Source organism: Gekko japonicus, unplaced genomic scaffold (genome assembly GCF_001447785.1).
Source record: "Gekko japonicus isolate JY-2015 unplaced genomic scaffold, Gekko_japonicus_V1.1 scaffold566, whole genome shotgun sequence".
NCBI lineage: Eukaryota > Metazoa > Chordata > Lepidosauria > Squamata > Gekkonidae > Gekko > Gekko japonicus.
This window is the reverse complement of record NW_015165251.1, coordinates 96,391-104,830: the sequence shown is the minus strand read 5'-3', so window position 1 is coordinate 104,830 and position 8,440 is coordinate 96,391. Positions and strand designations below refer to the sequence as shown.

At 44.3% G+C, this 8,440-nt stretch overlaps 1 protein-coding gene across 1 annotated transcript in view; it reads left to right on the top strand.

The window, feature by feature from the left end:
• BRE (brain and reproductive organ-expressed (TNFRSF1A modulator)) overlaps window positions 1–8,440 on the top strand; it is a 162,562-nt gene that overhangs the window by 69,579 nt on the left and 84,543 nt on the right. The gene's annotated exons all lie outside the window — the stretch shown is intronic.

The following is an 8,440-nucleotide window of genomic DNA, read 5'->3' as shown; positions in this document are numbered from 1 at the left end:
CAAATAAAATGAATTTCAATAGAGATAAGTGCAAAGTCTTACACCTAGGTACAAAAAATCAAAGGCACAGATATGGAATGGGAGGGACTTTGACAGCAGCACATGTGAAAGGGATCTAGGTGTTCTGATTGATCACAAGCTAAACATGAGCCTGCAGTGCGATGTGGCTGTGAAGAAAGCTAATGCAATCTTAGGATGCATTAACAGAAGCATTGTGTCCAGATCAAAGGAGGTGGTAGTTCCGCTCTATTCTGCTATGGTCAGGCCCCACCTGGAGTACTGTGTCCAGTTTGGGCACCACATTTTAGGAAGGATGTTGACAAGCTCGAGCGTGTCCAGAAGAGGGCAACCAGGATGGTGAGAGGGTTGGAATCCAAGTCTTAGGAGGAAAGGCTGAAAGAGTTGGGTATGTTTAGCCTGGGAAAGAGAAGGCTTAGAGGGGACATGATTGCAGTCTTCAAGTATTTGAAGGGCTGTCATGTAGAAGATGGAGCAGATCTATTCTTTCTTGCTCCGGATTGCAAGACTAGATCTAATGGGTGGAGATTACAAGGGAGTCGTTACCGGCTAAATATCAGGAGAAACTTCCTAACTGTAAGAGTGGCTGAGCAGTGGAACAGTCTGCTTTGGGAGGTGGTGGATGCTCCTTTGCTGGACGTTTTCAAGCGGAGGCTGGACGACCATCTTTTGGGTATGTTGTAGGTATGTAGGGCTATCTTTCAGTATACTCCTGCAGAGTGCAGGGGGTTGGACTAGATGACCTGCAAGGTCCCTTCCAACTCTAACATTCTATGATTCTAAGGGAAGTTAGTATCCAGCCTGTGAAGCTGAAAGAAGAGGAGGAAGTCGTTTCCTAAATTTTGGGGTGAGGGATTGGGGCTTCAGCACTGGATATAAGAGCTGCCTGGGGAGTAGAGAAAATGCAAGGCAGCTCTTATATCCAGCAGTTCACCTTACCCCATCCCATTTTGCCAATACATCTTTTACTCACTAAAAGTAAGCTGAACACTCCAGTTCCCATTGCTTCATCTACATGCCCCAACAAGAATAGCAGTAGAGAAGCTAGCACACTCTAGTCATGTTCTAATCTGGTAACATTCCTTATGGCATTGCTACCATAGCAGCACATAACAGGCAAGTAAGATCCCTACCCTGAATCTGCATGCCCTCAGCTCCTTTTAATTAATATACTAATGTGTATAATAACTGGCAGCAATTTGCACTCTGTGCTAATGGGTAATAGAATAGCCTTGTTACAAGGGACTATCAAGAAAAGTTGTTTTGTTTATTCATTACCGAGTTTCTTGGGATTGAATAATTCACTGTCCATCATTGCAGGGTTTTCACAACACTGAGCACAGAGATGAATGTGTATTTTAAAGCATCCACATTAGAGTCATGTAGATTTTTAGTGATTTTTTATTAACAGTTCATATTTATGATGGTAATTTTTACTTAAGAAAGCTGTGAAAGTGAGACAAAAATAGCTTTGCTTTGTAGGTTCCATGTGGCTAGACAACCTAATAGGCATGCAAAAATATGTTTTACAATCAGCAACAGTTTTTTTTAATATTATTTGGGATTGACTTGAACTGAGCCTTCATTTGGTTATTAAAGAGGATATGGACAAGGGATAAGAAGATGGTATAACTTTCCCCCCCTTTCCTTAGTTGGATCTTTTTGTCACAGACGTCAAAAAATTGTTTACGTAATTGTCTTTTAAACCTCTTGTATGAAATACTATGAAGGAGTCGGAGTTACGGTAATGCTCGGACTCCTTCCAATCTCTGTCCCATCACGAGAGATGCCGGCTGTGGGAATAGGAAAGGTCAGCCTTCTTCGATATTGGTGTTGTGCAGTGCCAGGTCTATCAATAATAAAACCTCTGTTCTCCAGAATTACCTGGTAAAGCAGGCGGTAGACCTGGCTTGCATGACTGAAACGTGGGTGAGGAAAGGCAAAATAGTCGCCTTAAACCAGCTAGCTCCCCCCCCCCCGGGGGGGTTCGGCCCTTCACCAATCTCAGACTGATGGGCAGGGGGATGGCGCTACTCATCTGGGAGGCTTTATCTTTCAGGGCTCTCTCAGTGACAAAGATTGCTGGCATTGAATGTGTGGTTTTGGTGTGGGATACCGAGGAGAGTGTAGCCATTTGCTTGGTGTACTGTCCGCCTAACGCAACAGCAAATGGCCTGCCAGATCTGTTGAAGGCTGTATCGGGCTGGGCACTGGTATACCCCAAGCTGTTGGTTTCGGAGGACTTCAGTGTCTATGCAGACGATGTGACCTCCTCTCAGGCCAGGGACCTAATGTTATTCATGGCGGCACTGGGATTCTCCCAGTTTGTTTCAACTTCCACACATCAAGCAGGCTACATGCTGGATCTTATCTTTGCTGCGGTGGTTATGGTGGACCAAATTACTGCTGGGTACTCCTAACCCTCCCTGTTTAGGCAGTGAACAAATTTAGGCTCACCCATATACTGTACTGTACCTGAGTAGGTTCCAGGAAGCTCTGTGGGATCTGAGTCCCCCTGGTGGCCCATTGGAGGAGCTAGTGGAGGACTGTCAGGACTGTCTTTCCAAAGCCATTGACAAGGATGCTCCCTGGTGCCCTCTTTGCCCTCGTACCAAATTGGCACCATGGTATTCCCCAGAGCTAAAGCAGATGAAACAGGAGTTAAGACAGCTAGAGAGAAGGTGGTGACAAGCCCGCGATGAAGTTGCAATAACATCCTTTAGGTCATTTATGAAGACCTATGAAATGGCAGTGAAGACCGCAAAGAAGTCTTTCTATGCAACCTCCATTGCAACTGCAAGCTGACACCCAGCCCAATTATTTAAAATAATTTGGCCCTTAACTGCTTTCCAAATGCGAGAGAATTGGCTATAGGCTGTACTGGATCAGTTTCAAGGTGTTGGTGCTTACCTTTAAAGCCCTATAGTCCAGGCATCTGCATAGCTGGAAGACTGCCTCTCCCTCTATGAGCCCCGAAGGGCTCTACAAGCTGCCTGTCAACATCTTCTGGCAGTCTCTGGCCTTAATGAGGGCCAGGGTCTTTTTGGCCCTGGCCCCTACCTGGTGGAATGAGCTCCCACAGGAGATAAGGGCCCTGCAGGACCTTTTGCAGTTCTGTAGGGCTTGCAAGATGGCACTCTTTCACCAGGCTTTTAATTAGGGTCGCGGACATCCCCTCTCTCTTGGCCTCCCCTCAGGCGGTAAGTTTTGTATTATCATCGACGGACCCCAAATTATAACAGATTACACCTGTGATACTTGACTTTGATCTGTATGATAAGATTATTAATGTATTTTATTGGAGTTTTATCTGTTTTAATATATATTTTGTATATTGGTTATTATCTGATGGAAGCTGCCCTGAGCCAGCTTATGCGTGGAGGGCGGGATGTAAATAAAATAAATAAATAAATACATTTTTAACATTTTTTAACTAAAAAAAACACCCCTAATACCTACACACTTAAAATTACCTTTATATTTTCATGCATGCACACCAATCACATGAGAAGGACTGAACAAAGCTTTTAAATGGTTTGTGTGAATTCATCTGAAGTCCCATTGATCAGAATGGCACTTACTTCCATGTAGTCAAACTGTCCTAAGAAAGCTCATACCTTTCTCCCAAGACAGGGGCTGAAGTGAAAATACAAACGAATATGCATGTCTGAATTGTATTAAAATATTTAAGAGCTGGATGCTGATTGTGTGGAGGGAGTACTATATTTCAGTTTTGCAGATAAGTGCTTGCCTGTTTCCCAATAACAAATAGCAGTTTCCTTTGGGCATGGCTGGATTGCTGCTCTCATTAACACAGCATTTGCAGCTATTTATCTCCCCGCTCTTCTGTTCAGACTTCTGTCCACTTACCAGGAGCTCTAATGATTAAGAGCAGTGGATAGGCAATCCATTGTAGGCAATCCATTGTCCCAGCCTCCAAGAGTTACCTAAAGTCTCTGCAGGAAGATTCTTTCACAGTGTGTAAGGAAGCTGTTGTGCAGGAATGACTACAGCTGATGTGAGACAAATTTCACTTTTATGCATGAGATGCTTTGAACAGTAAAAGGGTGGCCTTAGTGTTAGTGCTTATTTAATGTATATTTGTTGTTGTTGCTCAGTCGCACAGTCGAGTCCGACTCTTCGCGACCCCACGGACCAGATCCCGCCAGGCCCTCCCGTCTTCCGCTGTCCTCTGAAGTTTGCTCAATTTCATGTTATGTAAATGTATATTTACTAGTGTGTAGACTACATTTTTACTGAGCAGAGAAGCAAGTGCAGGATTTTGCAGGAGGAAGACTTTTTCCTGGAATTGTCCTTGGGTCAGATCTGCAGTTGTGAGTTGTGAATTCTGTGTTCCCTGCCCCCCCCCACACCGGTGCCAGTCCAATTTGGATCGGAACTGTGGGGAGAAGGGGCTTAGACCTTTCCTTCTGCACTATTTTCTGAACTCAAAACAGCCCCAGGCAGTCTCTATTAGCCCTGCTGGGGAACATTAGTACATTTGAAGTTTCTGTGGTGGGTCAGATAGTGGCTCCCTGGGGCCATTTCAGGTCAGGTAAATATTGCATGGGAGGAAGACTTAAGCCCCTCTCTTTCTTTGCTGAAACACAAAACTCCTTGATCACATTGCAAATTGCAGCTTGGAGAAATTCCTGGAGATTTTGGGGGGGGGCTGCTAGGGGGGGTAATTAATTATTGTACGGCATTGTAGGTTGGATAGCCAGGAGATCCTAAGATTATCTGACAGTCAGAAGTTCTAGCTTTTTAGTGTTGTGCACTACTGGGTGGCAAGCTAGACTTGTTTTTAAGGCAAGAGACGTTGCAGAGGTGATTTTGTCATTGTCTGCCTCTGCATCACGATCCTGGTATTCCTTGGAGGTTGCCCTTCTAAATAGTAGCCAAGGCTGACCTTGCTTAGCGTCTGACATCTGACAAGATCAGGCTAGCCTCAGCTATCCAGGTCAGGGTGGGGGGTGGAGTTGGAGGAGGGGGAGGAGCTCAGCAAACATGTGGTGTAATATAATTCTCCTACTCAAGCTGCCATTTCCTCCAGGGGAACTGATCCCTGTAGTCTGGAGAGCAGATGTAATTCTGGGAGATCTCTAGGCCCCACCTGGAGGTTGGCAATCCTACTCTCTGACCACATCTGTCAGCCAGACCCAGGATGTACCTGAGGAAAGTGTATTGTGTAGAGACGCTCAGCAAGAAGAAACTTGTTTATTTTTCTAGGATTTCTGTTTTTCTTTGTGAGAGAGCCTGAATCTTATTCCTGAATGGATGTTGCTCAAGTTTGCACTGTTTTGATACATTTAAACTATTTATGGTATTTATCTTCTCCTGATGAGATATCTGGGGTGAGAATTAACCATTATCAATTAAAATACAATTTTTCTCTTTCTGCCTTTTCAACTTCTTGCAAGTTTACTTATTGAAAAATCAATCTGTCATAAGATCCTTAATGGTGATGGTTTTCTGTAGCAATTGCAAAAGCTATTACATGATCTTTTATTATTACTAGCAAATGGGTAATAAATGTCTTGTACGTTCAAGCAATGTTTACAACTTTTAGAAAAAGAGGCACAGTTTTTACCTTCAATAACAGGACAGTTTCTCTTAAAAAATATATGCATTATAAAGAATTTTTCAATACATACCGGCTAGAAGTATTTATTTCTGGTGATTTTACCAAGGTGACTGTTTTCTCAGTGAAAATTTAATAGGGTCCTCAAGATATTTCTTGGTGGTACAGAAATGGTGTAGTTATATGCCAGAGCTCAACATTATAATTAGGTACATTAGTTAAACCATGTTCAATGAAATTATTTCTGTGTTCTTGCATATAGCCATCATGGTAAACCAAACTATGGTATATCCTGGTTCGATGTATATTTCATAACTGCTAGAATGGAAATATGAATCTATCCTTAATTTCTTACATTTCCTTTAGTGTCCAGAAAGCCATCTATAATGAGGCTTTAGTTGTGCATTTATATAGCTTGTAGAGTTACCTGGCCAGCCACTGACATTTTTTTCTCACTTAAACTATTCAGAGAAGGGGCTTCCTCTCCCCTCAGTTCCTTTTTTGCTGCTGCAAGGATAGGAAGCTTTCTAGTGCGCTCTGTTGATTTTTGACATCATTATAGACAAAATACACTCCTCTTTCTCATCTGAAAAATTGTTTTTCACGCCTTCGGGAGTTTATCATGGTCCCTCATCATGGCGTCCAAGGCACTATTTAAGAAATATTCCAAATATGGAATGAAAATAACATACAGTGATGAGCATGAGCTCTGCCTCTTGTGCTTAGAAGAGGCCTGCAGTGTTGGAGCTTGCCCAGTTTGCCAATGTTTTACCCCAAAAGCTTGGTCAGATAGGGCCTCTAAACTGAAAGCTACACTGTGGCAGAAGGCTTTGTTCTCCTTGGCTCTGCCCGGAGCAGTTCCAAGTTTGGGTCCGACTGTCTCCGGTCCACTTCCCCTGACACCAGTTACTGAAACCCATTCTGGACCCTCATTGGTCCATTCAGTTCCTGCAGGTACACCAGGATGGCTCTGATCCCTCCAAAGAATCTAGACACCTGTGTTTGCCCTCACCAGAACCTTCAGCTATGACCCAATTGCATTTGGAACCTCCTGTGTAGAAGTGTAAGAAATCAAAGCACAAGGAGAAAACCAAGCCTATGTCCAGGTCAGCACATCTTAAGCCTTCTAAGGGTCTGAAGCTGGACCAGGACATCATCCCGGTTACCTCATGGACCCCATCACCTCACCTAGCCTCCTTCACTGGGTTTTTTTCAGATGCAGATGATGACCAACCTAGCATCACTGTGGCACAACTGGTTCCATCAGAATCTGGACCTCCCTTATCTTGGCAACCAATGGACCCTCCCCAGCACTCTTACTATATGTCGCCATCGTACTTGAATAGATGGGCTGGACATCACCCTCAGATTCTGGAGGAACATGACCTGAATGCAAGGGGTTGCATGGAGGCCTGCTTCATGTTGGTTGTATTCCACTGTACCATGAACTGGAGGAAGAGGTCTCTATTCCAATCACTGTACCATGAACTGGAGGAAGAGGTCTCCATAGCATCTCATTATAGCTCCAAGAGGGCTTCAGATTTGTCACCTGATGATACTGTGGGTGATCCGACTCCAGTATCCCCTAGGGAAGACCTCCAGCTCTACAGAGAACAGATGCTGAGAATGGTGAAGGCCCTTGATATTGATGTCTCCACTTCAGACAACCATCCGAAAGACAGGATTCTGAGTAGACTCTATTCTGACACTCCAGGAATAGTGGCTTTTCCAATCTTAGAGGGCCTATCTGAACTCACAGTTCCAATCTGGCAAAACCAGCCTCAATCCAGGCTGCACCTCATAAGATCAATAATTTATATAGAGTAAAACAGGACTTGTGAGATTCTGTCCATGCACACATCACCATCCTCGTTGGTCATGGAGGACATGCAGGCATGCCAATGTGTTTTATGAATTATCTGCTCTTATTTTTTGATTAGCAAATTATCAAGTAATTATGGGAGGCTACCAACTTTTCCTCTGGGAGAGCCTTTCCCAGTGCTTGATAAATCCAAGTCTCAGGCTAAATTTATTCAATCTGAGGCAATTAAGCCATGGAAATCAGATCAATGTGGGTAGGCACACTGCGGATGTATTGGCCAGATGTATGGCCTCTGCCATAGTTCTCCAGAGACACTCATGGCTATGCAGCATTGCTCTCCCTCTAGAGACTACCTGTAAGGTTGAGGATCTCCCCTTTGAGGGATCAACTCTTTTTTTACAATCCACTGATGAATTCCCTTCAACTGTGAAGAAGAACCACCAGACAGCCAGATCGTTGAGCACGTTCTCCTCAGCTCCATCTCAGAGACAGCTCTTCTCTCAGAAGCAACATGACTTTGCTACCCCATTCTACAGGGGCCAGAGGCAAAACCACCAGCCTTTGTTTGTGTATCCTCAACACCCATTCCAGTTATCCCATATTTCAAAAAGGAAGGATACCTGAGGCTGAGGCCTCCTCAGCAGAACCCCCAGAGGGATCACAGCCAAGTTCTGACTAACTGCCCCTATAGTTGCTGACATTTCCAGTTTCAAGGATAGGCTGGCACAGTTTGTGGAGGCCTGGCAACAGATTACTTCAGATAGTTGGGTTTTGTCTATAATTCAAGAAAGTTACAGGTTAAGAACATAAGAGAAGCCAATGTTGGATCAGGCCAATCGCCCATCTAGTCCAACACTCTGTCACACAGTGGCCAAAAATACCAGGTGCCATCAGGAGGTCCAGCAGTGGGGCCAGGACACTAGAAGCCTTCCCACTGTTGCCCCCCCAGCACCATGAATACAGAGCATCACTTGCCCCAGAGTCCCTATCTATTCCTTGTGGCTAATAGCCACTGATGG